Genomic DNA, 13,186 nt, shown 5'->3' with positions numbered 1-13,186 from the left:
CCAAATATTATGCTATTTGTGTATATTCTCCCCTTTTATATATTTTAGAGCTGGCTTTCCCAGCATTCATGAGAACCATTGAGAACCTGCTATTTAGTACCTCCTTCTCAGGGGGGTGGGGGGGGGGCACAGATAGCCTATTACCTTGTCTTATTACTGTTTGTAATTGAATAAATAGTTCGCAAAGAACATGGATTTTAAAAAGTGCTGTATCACTTTAATATATGGAGAAACTATTTTCATTCTATTAGGACACGTAGGCCATTGATTAACGACATCAACTGTGTGTTTTACTTTATATACTGGTTAATTCAGGGACCTTGATCTCACCAGATGCATGCTCAGGTCGGTAGTAATCAGTCATACAATTTCTTTTAAATTTTTTTTCATGCTTATCCATTTTTTTGAGAGAGAGAGAGAGTGTGAGTGGCAGAGGGGCAGAGAGAGAGGGAGACACAGAATCTGAAGCAGGCTCTAGGCTCTGAGCTGTCAGCACAGAGCCCAACACAGGGCTCGAACTTACTAGTTGTGAGATCGTGACCAGAGCTGAAGTTGGGTGCTTAACCGACTGAGCCACGCAGGTGCCCCAGTCATACAATCTTTTGTTCACTCCAGTAATTGATCCTAGAAGTTACATAGTATTGAAGAAGACATTACCTAGTATGTTACATAAGATTCTCAATTACCTCCTAGAGTACTGATACAAGCTATAAACCCTAAATTATTTACCAATGTAAGTGACTTATTGACTCTTATTTTTTCATGAGGTTGCTAGATTCGAAAAGCAGGACTTTTTTTTTTTTTTTTTTTTTTTTTTTATTTACCTTTGAGAGAGAGGGAAAGAGAGAGGGCGAGAGACAGAAGGCCAGGCAGGCTCTGTACTCTCAGCATGGAGCCCAGTGCGGCGGGGCTCGAACTCACGAACGTGAGATCATGACCTGAGCCGAAACCAAGAGTTGGACACTTAACCGACTGAGCCACTTAGGTGCCCCTAAAAAGCAGGACTTCTAAATCAAAACATCTAAATGATCTCCCTTACCATAGGGAGCTGTGAAACAGAAAAGCTACAAAAATAAACACAAGCATCTTAAAACAGTTCATGTCCACTAGGTTTTCACTTCTCAGATTGATACATTTTCTATTTCTTTCAGTGTGTGTTTTTGAGAGAAAGAGACGGCGTGTGAATGGGGGAGGGGCAGAGAGAGACACACACAGAGGATCCAAGCGGGCTCTGAGCTGTCGGCACAGAGCTGGATGCGGGGCTCCAACCCACGAACTGTGAGATCATAACTTGAGCCGAAGTTGGACGCTTAACCCCCCTGAGCCACCCAGGTGTCCCTGAGATTTTGATACATTTTCTAAAGCAGTGGGCACAGCCATTCTCCTGGGAGCCACGGATTATCCATTTATTCATCCAGTAGAGATTTTTATTCTATACCCTGCACTTGTAACTTCCTGTTTCCCACATCTCTGGCAACACTCCCTCAGTTCGAGCCTGCGTCGTCTTTATCTGGCACTATCACATTAACCTTCTAATTAATCTCCTTACAGCTATTCTTAGGACCCTCAAATGCGTCCTGCCCACAGTGTTTGGGTGACCTATCTCATGCAGTAGGATAGCACACTACTCTTTAAAGCATGCTAACATCCAAGCACCGTAAAACTACCCGTAAGGTCTTTTACAACTGGATTTCTGCCTCAGTCTCGACCCTTAGCCCTTCCTCCTGCCCATTCTCTGGAATCACAGAACTCCTGATGACCCACACTCCCACCCCTGGCTATGCATTTGAGGTGTATCGTGCTCCGTTTTCTCCCTTTTTTCCTCTTATTGCCACTGCCCGTCATGATGCCACCTCCCCTGCCTCCTCTGAGACTCAACACTGGCATTGTCTAAAAACAAACACAAAAACGACAGCCTAGACCTTGTATCTTCATTCCCTACCAGATGGTTCCTTATAGCCACTCAAATCTTTGGGTGAAATGAATAAAAGCTGTTTCTACAAAGATGACTTAAGGGCTGGCCCCCTACAGGGGACAGTCCTGTAAAGAAGTAATTAACTGTTCAGGGTGCTCCAGATATGCTAGAAAAATCCACAAAGTACTAAGATAGCACCCTTGAGATCTTTTTAAAATGGAATTTCCCCCCATCTGCAATGGCTCCTCAGTGTCCCTGATGGAAAGTCAGGGCGCGAATTTGGTCGAGAGTCCGTCCAGGTTTTTTCGGTGTGAAAGTAACAATTCCGTTTGTTTCTGAACTGATAAATATTTGAGCACGAAACCAGATTTTTATCTGCTTTCTAACGAGACTGTCAGATCTCCTTTCTTACCTTGTCATTGCTGAGCAACAGCTTAAAATTTAGTCATTCATTTAACCAACATCTGATGATACTTATATGCTAAGTGCTGGGGAATAAGCAATGAACAAGACCGACCCCAGCCTGCTTTCCTGGGATTTAGGAGTAGGCAAAACAGACAGTATTAAGTAAAACGATGCAGTAATTGAAGACTGTTGGTATCGTTTGGGCCACAACCACGGTGAAAGCAGAGACCTACTTGAAAGAAGGTGGTCAAGAAAGAGTGCTTTGGGCTGTTTCATTTAAGTTAAGGCTTGAAGACTGAGGAGGCAGAGGGAGAAGCTGGCAGAGACTTTTAGGCTGACACGGGTGGCGAGGGCAAAGATTCCAAACTACACCAGGCACTGTTCCAGACTCTGGGTCGCAAACAGGGTAGGGCATCCGTTCCAGGCGAGGATAGGGCCAATAAAACAGAAATACATAGTCTAAATGCAGGCAGCGTGAAATTCTACGGAGAAAAAGGAAAGGTGTGTGGAGAGGTAACTGTGTTAGGGAAGGAGGTCAGGGAAGGCCTTTCTCAGAAGGTGGCATTTGGGCATAGGGCGGACTTGATGGACAGTTCACTTGCAACTCACGTGTAAATGGGTTCATGGCAAATCTAGAATGTTGCAACCTTAGCGGTCTTTCTGATTGATTTCTGTATTCGTTTGGAAACCGGTGTTCCCAAGCAGCCTGAATGGCCCATCAGGCAAGGCCCTCAGATTTTTAAGAGCGTGAAGCCACCTTCGAATTGGCCTTTTCCATCTTCGAAACAAAACTTGTGCTGCGATTCAAATCCATAAGACATTTTGTTGAACGGTAGTTTTGTACAAAGACAGGCTTTGCTCACCACCGTACGGGCCTCCGCCTTCCTGCATGTGGCAGTAAGAGAAAAGGGTTCAGGGATGTGCCTGTTGGCCCAGAAAGCAGACACCGGCAAGGCTCAAGTCAAGCCTCTCTCATTACAAAGGGTCACGGGGAGGTTATAGCCCCGGTCACAGGCCCATTTGGGGGCTGCTGACTGCATGATCAACAGCCCCTCCTAATAGAGTTAATCACTCACTGGCCAACTGGACAATCAGTGGCGCCCTGCTCTCCTCTCTCCATGTCGCCTATATTCCTCCAGACTCCTTCCTTTGCCTCCTGCAGAGAGCAGGCGTCAGGCAGGGGACCCTCTGGGATTCCTGGCCCTTCCTACTCAAAGACTGGCCCTTCAGGAGAGTCCTCTAACTCCAGGGGAGGAGAGCCCATTCTTCTCCGCCTGGGAGAAAACTTGCAATGAAACCCTTCTGCCAGAGATGTAGAGGAAAACAGCAGAGATGGGGCGTCAGAGGAAAAGCAGACCGTGTTTTCAGAAGAAAGACATCACTGTAGCCAAAATGAAGAGGAAACTTGCTTTTCAGAGATGATGGGCTAGAGAATATTTACACGTCTACACCCCCTTGTCAAATGCAGTATCATGTTAGTTTTTAGAATATGTTCATTTCGGGAAGTGGTGAGTTGCAGGTTTTTTGGGTTTTTTTGGTTGAGCTCTAAAAGTTGGTGTTATTATATTTAAGCCAAGCAAGCCCTTCCATAGAGCTTACTAGAACCAGAAGTCTCTTGGCAGAGAGGCTGAAGGATCAGGAATTCCAGTGCCCCAGGTTAGAACTTAGAATGTTAAGGTCTCACGCTGGGCTGGCTCAGAGTATGTCTGAACCCTTTGGTTGGCAGAAAGGAACTGAACCAGTCTGGCTGACTGGCTTTACGCCTTTGGTATGAGAGCCTCTACCTGAACGTCAGAGCTTGGGTACTCTCTCCTGTACAGAAGACTGTCCAACGTTTAGACATTTCCCAGGAGAGAGGTTAAATCTTAGACCAGGGCCCATTACATTTACAAATGGATGTGTAGTTGCTGTTCCCAGGGCTGGTGATGGTGGGGGAGGGGAGCAGTAGAAAAATGACCGTGTGGGTCCTAATTTTCATGAGAATGCCTCTTTTCAGTTTGGAGGGAAGAGAAGTATAACCAGAAAAGTGGGGGGAGGTGAGGAGTATATAAGGGTATCGATAAACACATAGCCGATTGAGGGTATTATGGAGATTGGATGCTTGGGTCTGTAGACCCCAAACTGACTTGGCACACGGAGCTGGCTATCATGTTGATAGTTGTTCAAAAACGAGTATGAAATCGGCCTTGGCCAGTGTTGATTAGCACGGCCAGGGATGTCAAACTGAAAATTGGAAATAGATGTTTGGCTACTCCCCCGATACATTGAGTAGATAGATACGTAGCCAGGGCGCCCTCACCAAAAACTGACGTCATCTGCATTGTCGTAAGTGAATTTTCTTCCTTACATCCTATGATTATGGCTTCCATAATTTTGTTAGCTTGCATATTGAATTTTTATTCGTATGCATTTCCTTAGCCCTCCATTTCCTTCCCAGCCTTTTAACTGGTAATTTTGTTTGCTCAGGGACCATAGCACAAGAAAGCACCTCATAATGAAACAGTGCTTCTCCCATGAATGCGCAGTCGTTTGAGCATGAGGCAATGTGGCCCGCACTGCAGAGAACAGCCAGGCCTGAAGGTCTGGGACTACCGTCCACCGTTCCTATCACCAGTTAGCTCAGTGTTAAATTTCTTGCCAAGTAAGAGAAAGGGGAAGATTTGGACATATGCGATGGGAACCAAATCCAGGCAAGCAGAAGGCCCCTAACCCTTGTATTCCCTCCAACAAGGACCATTGGCACAAATCCTTCCTTAAGACCGCTTTCCTGATTAAAGATGGTTGTAATCCCTTGGAGTTACCGTGGCATTACATGTGCCTACACCAGAAGCCATATTTCTTTCTGTGCGGTGCGGTCAACTGGTCCTGTGAGAGGCAAGCCGCTGAGATGTGGTTGACTGTACTCAGAATTTGGATGGATGAGGTTGTGTGGCTTGACTCCTTGGAGTCTTTAATCCTTCCAGAAAGAAAATCTTTTGTGTTTCCCTTGAGTGACCACCATTCCGATCTTTTCTGAGTTGTGTAAGAATGTAGACTGACAGACTCCCTGGGTGACCCGCTCTCCTGAACCTGCAAGAGCCATCTCTTTACAGGAAGCCAACATAAAATGACCCAATTCCGATCAACTGTGGAAGGAGAGCCTGCGGTGTCCTGAAAGACCAGGTGTCCAGGGTCGGTCCCTTAGCCTAAAATCAGGCTCAGGGTCTGTCAGGTCAGCGTGATGGCCTCCCCGACCTCACCACCTCCAGAGACTTCCTCCTCCACAGATACTGCCGTAGAAGGACAGGCAAGGGCAGTGCGATCACATTCTCTTAGAGTAGTTCAAGGCTACACTCTCTGGAGCTAGAGAGATTTCCAGATCTACTGAGCCTGAATCCCATTTTAATCCCAATCAAATCCCATTTTAATTGCTTTTTCCAATTGAATATTTTTCCTTCAGGAAATTGACACACATCACAGAAACGCAAGTACATTCGTCTACGTGGCTCTTTTTGTTCTAGTAAATGTTTGGGGTTTGGTGGAGCTGAAAGGGGACACGTAAGAACATTTGTTTTGATGACCAACAGTTTTTAAGACGGATGCTTTATGGTGAAACACAAGTTACCTAGGTGGCCAATGACCAGGGTTTTAAGAAGGGTCTGGGCAGATATTCATTGTGTCCCTCTCCTAAGTTTTCCCATTTGCTGGGCCCACTCCTAGAACACGAGTGATCGAATTGTGGGAACGTTTGTAAAACACGGATGAAACACAGAAATTGGCCTAGGTGAAGTGAATTCAGTTTTGAAAAAAATCACTGGGAATTAGGGTAGGTACACAAAAACATCTTGGGAAAATTGAAAGATCAAAAACTGGTCACTAAATATAACCTACTGGTGTCCCCTTCTTATATTTATGGAGAAAAATAAGAGAGTGATTTGCCAGTGTCCTTTGAAGGTAGAAACTACTGTTCTCCCGAATTACGGCCAGAGCGTATCCCGTATTTGCTTTATCATAGGCACCATATATAGGCTGCTGTTAGCAATGTTGATTTTTAACATCTAAATGGCTCCCAAGCTGACGTAGATCTAAGCAAGCGAGGATTTAGGTAAAGCCAGCAGAAGCTTATTATTAATGCACTATGCTGAAAAGCTCTAGCTTGCCGTTGCTAAAGACGAGAGCCCTGGGGAAAATGATAGCTCATTTTGGAAGCTAGTGTTAGAAATGGTACCACTCCCGAGGCCAGGCTAGTGAGCTGCTCATTCAGCTCAGGGATGACCTTGCACGCAGCCTTGGCAGGACTAGAGATTCAGGAAAAAGGGCCATGGACATTACACCACAGCTTGCCATTCTCATCCGTGACCACCACGGAACCATCATGATCCGTGAACAGTGATGGCATGGACCATGGTCTTAGGTTCCTCCACATTGCCAAGGTCATCATGGAGAACCTTAGCCAGGAGGGCCAACCCCTCAGTCTGTAGATGGCATTGCTGGCAATCTTAAAGGAGTTGTCATTGCCACAGCTCTCTCTCTTACTGAGCATTGTGACATCAGCACAAGGGCTCAAGATGATAATCCTTTGTCTTTACCCTTCGAGTGAGCACCGGCCTTGTCTAAGATGGTGAAGATATCAGTGGGCTCTGTGAGGTATTGAGCACATCACCCCATCTGCTGTTGGTGGGATCTTGCTTCCAGAAAGTGGGGATGGAATTTCCATTGCCTATCAGCTTTCCATTCTCAGCCTTGATGGTTCCCTGAACACACTAAGGGTAGAATCACTTCTTAACATGTAGTCTGTGTTATCTAGGTCAAGGAAGGAATCCCAGCGTCCACTTTGGAAGCAGGCTGGTGACTAGACCCCTAATACAGGCGTATCCCCTTAGCTCTTACCAACTTTTACCAACATGACGAGGATATGGCTGGTGCCCCATAAAAACGTGAGCTCACTTCTGTTGAGGGGGAACCGAGAGAGCGGCATGAGTTGTGAACATGAAAAAGTAATACATTTTAGGCCACGTCCAGGTAGCAAGGTTGAACAACAACGGTTATGATTGTTTCAATCTGTTTGGTTCCTGAGTTCCAGGTGGCAGGTGACATGAGGTTTAATGGCAAGAAATTCATCCAAACATTTACCTAAATGTCTTCAGCTTCCGATTTCAGAACACAAGAATTTGGATAGTGAGGGATACGTGCATGCTTACTGCCTGTTTGCATCATACCGCATGTATGCATTCATTTAGGACCCAGGCTTTTTGCTGCAGCCAGGGGATAAAACAAGCATATAGCCCAGATTAGAAGTAATCGTATGAAAATGAGTGGAGATCGATAGCCGCTTAATTGTATAACTGTGATTTCCAGAGTGCTTAGTAGGTGGGGTGAGTTTCTATTTTTTAAATATGTACAACTTGGTTTTAATTAGGTTGTAAAATATAGCCACGAATCAGGTCACGATTTCACAAATGTTTTACTAGAAGGGAGTAAGCCCACTTGAAGACCAGTATTAAAGAGATAATCGCATGGGTCATCCATGGGTATGGAAGAATCCAGACAGAGGTTTGTGACTGACCGTAGTTTGCAAAGTGTTAACGAGAGCTGGGCAGACTGATCTGGGAGCATGAAGGGGACCCCAAGCCCAGCTGGGTACGAGAGCCACAGACAGGGTCCCTCCAGAGGTCCAGACATGTTCTGGTTAAAGCCATGCTAATCTTGAAAGTACTAAAAAGCCAGTCATGTAGGCTGTTGTTGCCCCATAAAGACCAAGGATGATGCTTGGCTGATTGGTGAAGCTCATTGGCAAAGAATCAGCTCTTGGGCTCTTGGCTCAGATGGCTTGGGGTGATTTTCCTGAATGTGTTGGGTTTCTAACCCGTGAAAAAGTCCCGTTGCAGATTTTACTGTTTTCTATGCAGGCAAAAACAGAAGAGTCTTAGGTTAATAGTCAGCCAAGACTAGAGATGGACTTTCCTTCCAGCTTAAATTCTGAGACTTTTTTTTTTTTTTTTTTTTTTTTTTTTTTTTTTTTGCTGTAGCCTAGCCTGGCTGGCTGTGTTACACAGCTTTTTAGCACATACTTGGAGATGGGAACAGTCTGTGGCTTGAATCAGATAAGAAAGTTGAACTTAGTGAGTGACTAACATCTACTGCCTTTTTGCTTTTGGGGGGGTCTATAAAAATAATGGTTTTGATCTTTCGGTATTATTTTACCATTTATTTTCCTGTGGTCAGCAGGACTAACAATGAAAACACTTAAAAATGTGAGAGAGAAGGGTCATGAAAAGGAACGTTCTTTGCAATGGTTACACTCTTCTCTGAAGTAAATTGTTGTTGTCGTTGTTTAGAGAGGGAATAGGAACAGGGGAGAGGGGCAGAGTGGGGATGGAGAGAGAGAGAATCTCAAGCAGGCTCCATACTCAGCACGGAGCCCTGATGCGAGGCTTGATCTCATGACTCTAGGATCGTGACCTGAGCCAAAATCAAGCGTTGGATGCTCAACCAACTCAGCCACCCAGGCACCCCTTGTTTGTTTTTGTGTGAAAAACTCAAACAGTACACACAGTAGCCACCCCAGACCTTAGTTCTACCCCCTAGTGATTCTATCATCCACGATTTCCCATGTGCCTACATGCATTTATATGTAAATACATTTTTTAAAAATACAAATGGGGTCGATATATACTCTTGCAGCCTGTGGCTTTTTTTTTTTTTTAATTTAACAGTATATCTCATAAGACTTTTTGAACTGTTGCATAATTTATTTTAACTGGTAGTCTGTCATGGCTATTGAGAGTTGTTTCCAGATTTTCGTGGTTGGTTGATTGGTTGAAGGAGGGTAGGCTTATGCATGATTTTAGCTTTTGTACATGCTCTTTAATTATTAGTATTGAAGACACCCATTCCTGCAGTGGGTACCATTTTGGATGTGACATCTGTCCAGTGGCGAGTAAAGGACACCGGTCTCAGCCTTCTGCTGCACAGTTCATTGGTGAAATGGTAGAGATAAGCATTTGGAAATTTTCTCAGCAGCGGTGACATCTTATTCCCTCAGTCTGAAGGGCAGTCAAGTGACCTCTATTGAGTGCTACATGGATGCAATGGGTTAGGATCATGGACTTTGGGTTCCTTAAGGAAAGATACTGTTTGAACATGTTATTCATCAGATGCTAGCTGTTGGAGCATGGTGGAAAGACCATAGGATTTGCAATCAGAAAACAAAATTCGAGCCCAGTTCCGCTGCACTGATGGTGTTAACTTTAGCGAGACACTCACCTTCTCTAAACCTCAGTTTCCTCATCCGTAAAATCAGAATGATACGAACATTAAATAATGTCTATGAAAATATACCCCAAAGAATTCCCTACACGAATATTAGGTTATCGTTTTACCCAGCTCCTTTCTAATAACGAAAAGGAGGCTTAGTTGGTTTGGAGTGACTTTCCCAAAGATGTTCATACATCTGTGACTTAATTACTAATCTCTGTACCCTTAGTGTTTGCCTTCAGAAAGGTCAGAAACAGCTCTGAGCTTGCAAAAATGGAGCATTAGAACGGCAAATGTTGTAACTTATTTTATTTTTCTCACCTGTCGTTTGTGCTTTAGCTATTATATCTGCATTTCTACGGGACTTTGAATATGCAAGCACCAGTTTTCTGACAGTCTTCTGTGATTTATGGTGTTTGCTCTGTAATTTCTTTGTTTTGGTGCTTCAGGCATGGAATGAAATCTTATTAGTTTGAAATTACAGTTGCTTCTCTGAGTGACTCACCACCACCCCACCCACACAAACACACACAAGTACACGACACACACTGGAATGGGCTCAGAATTTTAAAAAGTAAAGAAAATAAAGTAATGCCATAAGCATGAGAAAACATTCACCAACTGAAAACAACTTTTCACACTGGCTGTTAGGCAGTGGCCTCTAGAATGTTCTGAAGTAACCATAACAAAGGACTGCTTTTAATTCACTCCCTGATGCCACAGAGCCCTGTCTTCCAGGGAGAAGAGAGGACCGTGTACCAAGTAAACAAGAACACAGCCCCATCTCTTTGTAAAAGTGTTGATCTGAACAGTCTCCACAGCTAAAAATTGCTCTAGCATGAGTCCCCTGGTCCCGGTTTGGAGGAGGTGGATTTTCAGCAGCTTTCTCTGTGCCATGGGCGGTCCCCCACTCAGTGCCCTGCAGAACCGGATGGGGGCAGAGCTGGGCGGAGCTCCTGAAGCAAAGACTATTTGTAGCCTCCATAGCTGCTTATCTGGAATCAATACTGGAAGGTGTTGTCAATAACACTTTGCAACAAAGGACTTCAGGGACACGAGGAAGAGGTGTTTGGGGACCTATTTCGATGTCTAGTGTCTCTTTTTAAACTGCGATGACAGTCACATATCATAATAGTCGCCTTTTTGAAGAGTGTGATTCAATGGTTTTTCATGTCTTCATGTATTCATTACCACCATCTAAATTCAGCCCGTAAGAAACCTCCTATCCCCGTTCCCCTCCCCTCCAGCCCCAGACAACCACTGATCTACTCTCTGTCTCTATGGATTTGCCTGTTCTGCACATTTCATATAAATGGAATCATACAATATTTGTCCTTATCTGGCTACGCAGCATACTGTTTTCGGGGTTCATCCCTGTATACAGTCTGTATCTGTCTCTCATTTTTTTATGGACGAATAATATTCTATCGTACTGATCTACATTTTGTTTATCCATTCAGCAGTGGATGGACGTCTGGGTTGTTTAAACTTCTTGGCTATTGTGAAGGATGACCCTAAGACCATTCACGTGCCAGTTTCTGTGAGGACCTATGTTTTCAGTTCTCGTGGGTACATGATAGGAGTAGAACGGTTGGGTATCTGGTCTGTCTTTATCCAAATCATCACATCAGTAACCTGAGAAGAAGGGGAACGCGCTTCCTTTGGTTGGACTAAGAAACAAGATGGGTATGTACTGATGGAGCAGCTATGGTCTTTGGATTACATCTTAGTGTTCTAATCTCCAGCACTTAAGGAATGATATAACTAATTCCTGACTTTTTAAAAAATAAACCCATGGGTAGGCTATAAATCCCAATGACTCGAAATGTTTCCATTTTGAGACCTGAGGGACATACTTTTGTTAGTGTCATTCCCCCATGGTAGAGGATAGCTGGAAGACAGACGTTAACATTTATCAAAATACGTGTGTGGGGGGCGCCTGGGTGGCTCAGTCGGTTAAGCGTCCGACTTCGGCTCGGGTCACGATCTCACGGTCCGTGAGTTCGAGCCCCGCGTCGGGCTCTGTGCTGACACCTCAGAGCCTGGAGCCTGTTTCAGATTCTGTGTCTCCCTCTCTCTCTGACCCTCCCCCGTTCATGCTCTGTCTCTCTCTGTCGCAAAAATAAATAAACATTTAAAAAAAAATTAAAAAAAAACAATACGTCTGTGGATGGAGGATGGGGGGTTGGGGGGTTGGGGGTGTAATTTGAAAACAGACTCTTGTTGCTCCCTGTGTCATACAGAGGACTTAGCTTTTATTATAACAACAGTGGAGCCTTTATGCCATGAGAATGGGGATGCTTTGGGTCGGAGCGGGGAGGACAAGTGGGGGGGGGGGCACCAGGCGATCTCAGTGTATAAAAAAGAACGAGTAGCTGCTTGACTAGTAATAATGTTCTTTCAAGGATCCTCTATTTTCAAAACTATCCAGGTTTCATTTATACTAACGTGAAGAGTAAAGTATTGTTAATCTGAGATGTGTTAAGACACAGTGAAGGTGGCCGTTGGGATTGCAATAGCTAGACAGGGCTACCGCACTAAGAGAACACGCACTGTTTTCTGTGACTGCGCCTGATGGGCCCGGATGTTAAGAACAGACCCCAACTTAGAAGTCCTTCCATGCCGGTAAGACATGTTTTGTGTTGACAGAATTGATTTACTAGAAAAGCCTTTTGTCCTCTTGGGATCGACAGTAGACTATCCAGAGAAGTGGATTTTTTTTCCCCCACCTGTATATTTCCTTTATCTTGTAATCAGGGCAGAAGTAAGCAAATAGGCTAATTCCTCATCACAAAATGCTACAGGGCCCCAGCACCGTGCAAGGGACCCAGACAGTTTGCTAAAGCGTTAATGATCTATAATTGCTTCCTGCCTTGCCTCCTCTCATGGATTTTTCCTTTACACATAGGCCTTTGGGGCCTCAGTCCAAAGGAATGTGATGGATGATGGAACTTAATTTGGTCCCTTTAGGTAGGAGGGCCCTTCAACAATACAGAGTGAAGCCCTCCATTTAGGGCAAGCCACGTCAAGTTAATCATTATACTCTTTAACTGCAAACTAAATGGAGAAATGGTTCTCTTCTGCCATAGTACTCTTTTTAATAGACTTTATTTTTTAGAGCGGTTTTAGGCTCATAGCAAAACCAAAGGAAAAGTATGGAGACTTCCCATATACTCCCTTGCCCTCAACCAAGCACAGCCTCCCCATTATGAACATCCCACACTAGAGCGGTACATTCGTGAAAACTGATGACCCTAACTGACACATGATAATCACCCAAAGCTCACAGTTTACAGTTCACTCTTGGTGTCGTACATTCAATGGGTTTGGACAAATGTGTAATGACACGTATCCACCATTATGGTATCATACGCAGTAGTTTTCCAGTGTTCCACCTATCCTTCCTCCCCTCCGATGTCTGGCAACCTTTGATTTTTTACTTCTTCACAGTTTTACCTTTTCCAGAATATTCTATAGATGGAAGCATCTAGCATGTTACCTTTTCAGATTTTTTTTTTTTTCACTTAGTAGTAGGGATTTAAGGTTCTTCCACGTCTTCTCATGGCTTGAAAGCTCCCTTCTCTTAGCGCTGAGCAACACGCCTTTGTCTGGATGTACCACAGTTCATTT

The 13,186-nt window shown here is 44.4% G+C and overlaps 1 protein-coding gene across 2 annotated transcripts in view; it reads left to right on the top strand.

The window, feature by feature from the left end:
* SGPP2 (sphingosine-1-phosphate phosphatase 2) overlaps nucleotides 1–13,186 on the top strand; it is a 109,040-nt gene that overhangs the window by 60,562 nt on the left and 35,292 nt on the right. The gene's annotated exons all lie outside the window — the stretch shown is intronic.

This window comes from Panthera pardus, unplaced genomic scaffold (assembly GCF_024362965.1).
Source record: "Panthera pardus isolate Hobbes unplaced genomic scaffold, ASM2436296v1 HiC_scaffold_10, whole genome shotgun sequence".
Taxonomy (NCBI): Eukaryota; Metazoa; Chordata; class Mammalia; order Carnivora; family Felidae; genus Panthera; species Panthera pardus.
The sequence above is the reverse complement of the archived record's forward strand: the minus strand, read 5'-3'. Positions and strand labels throughout refer to the sequence as shown.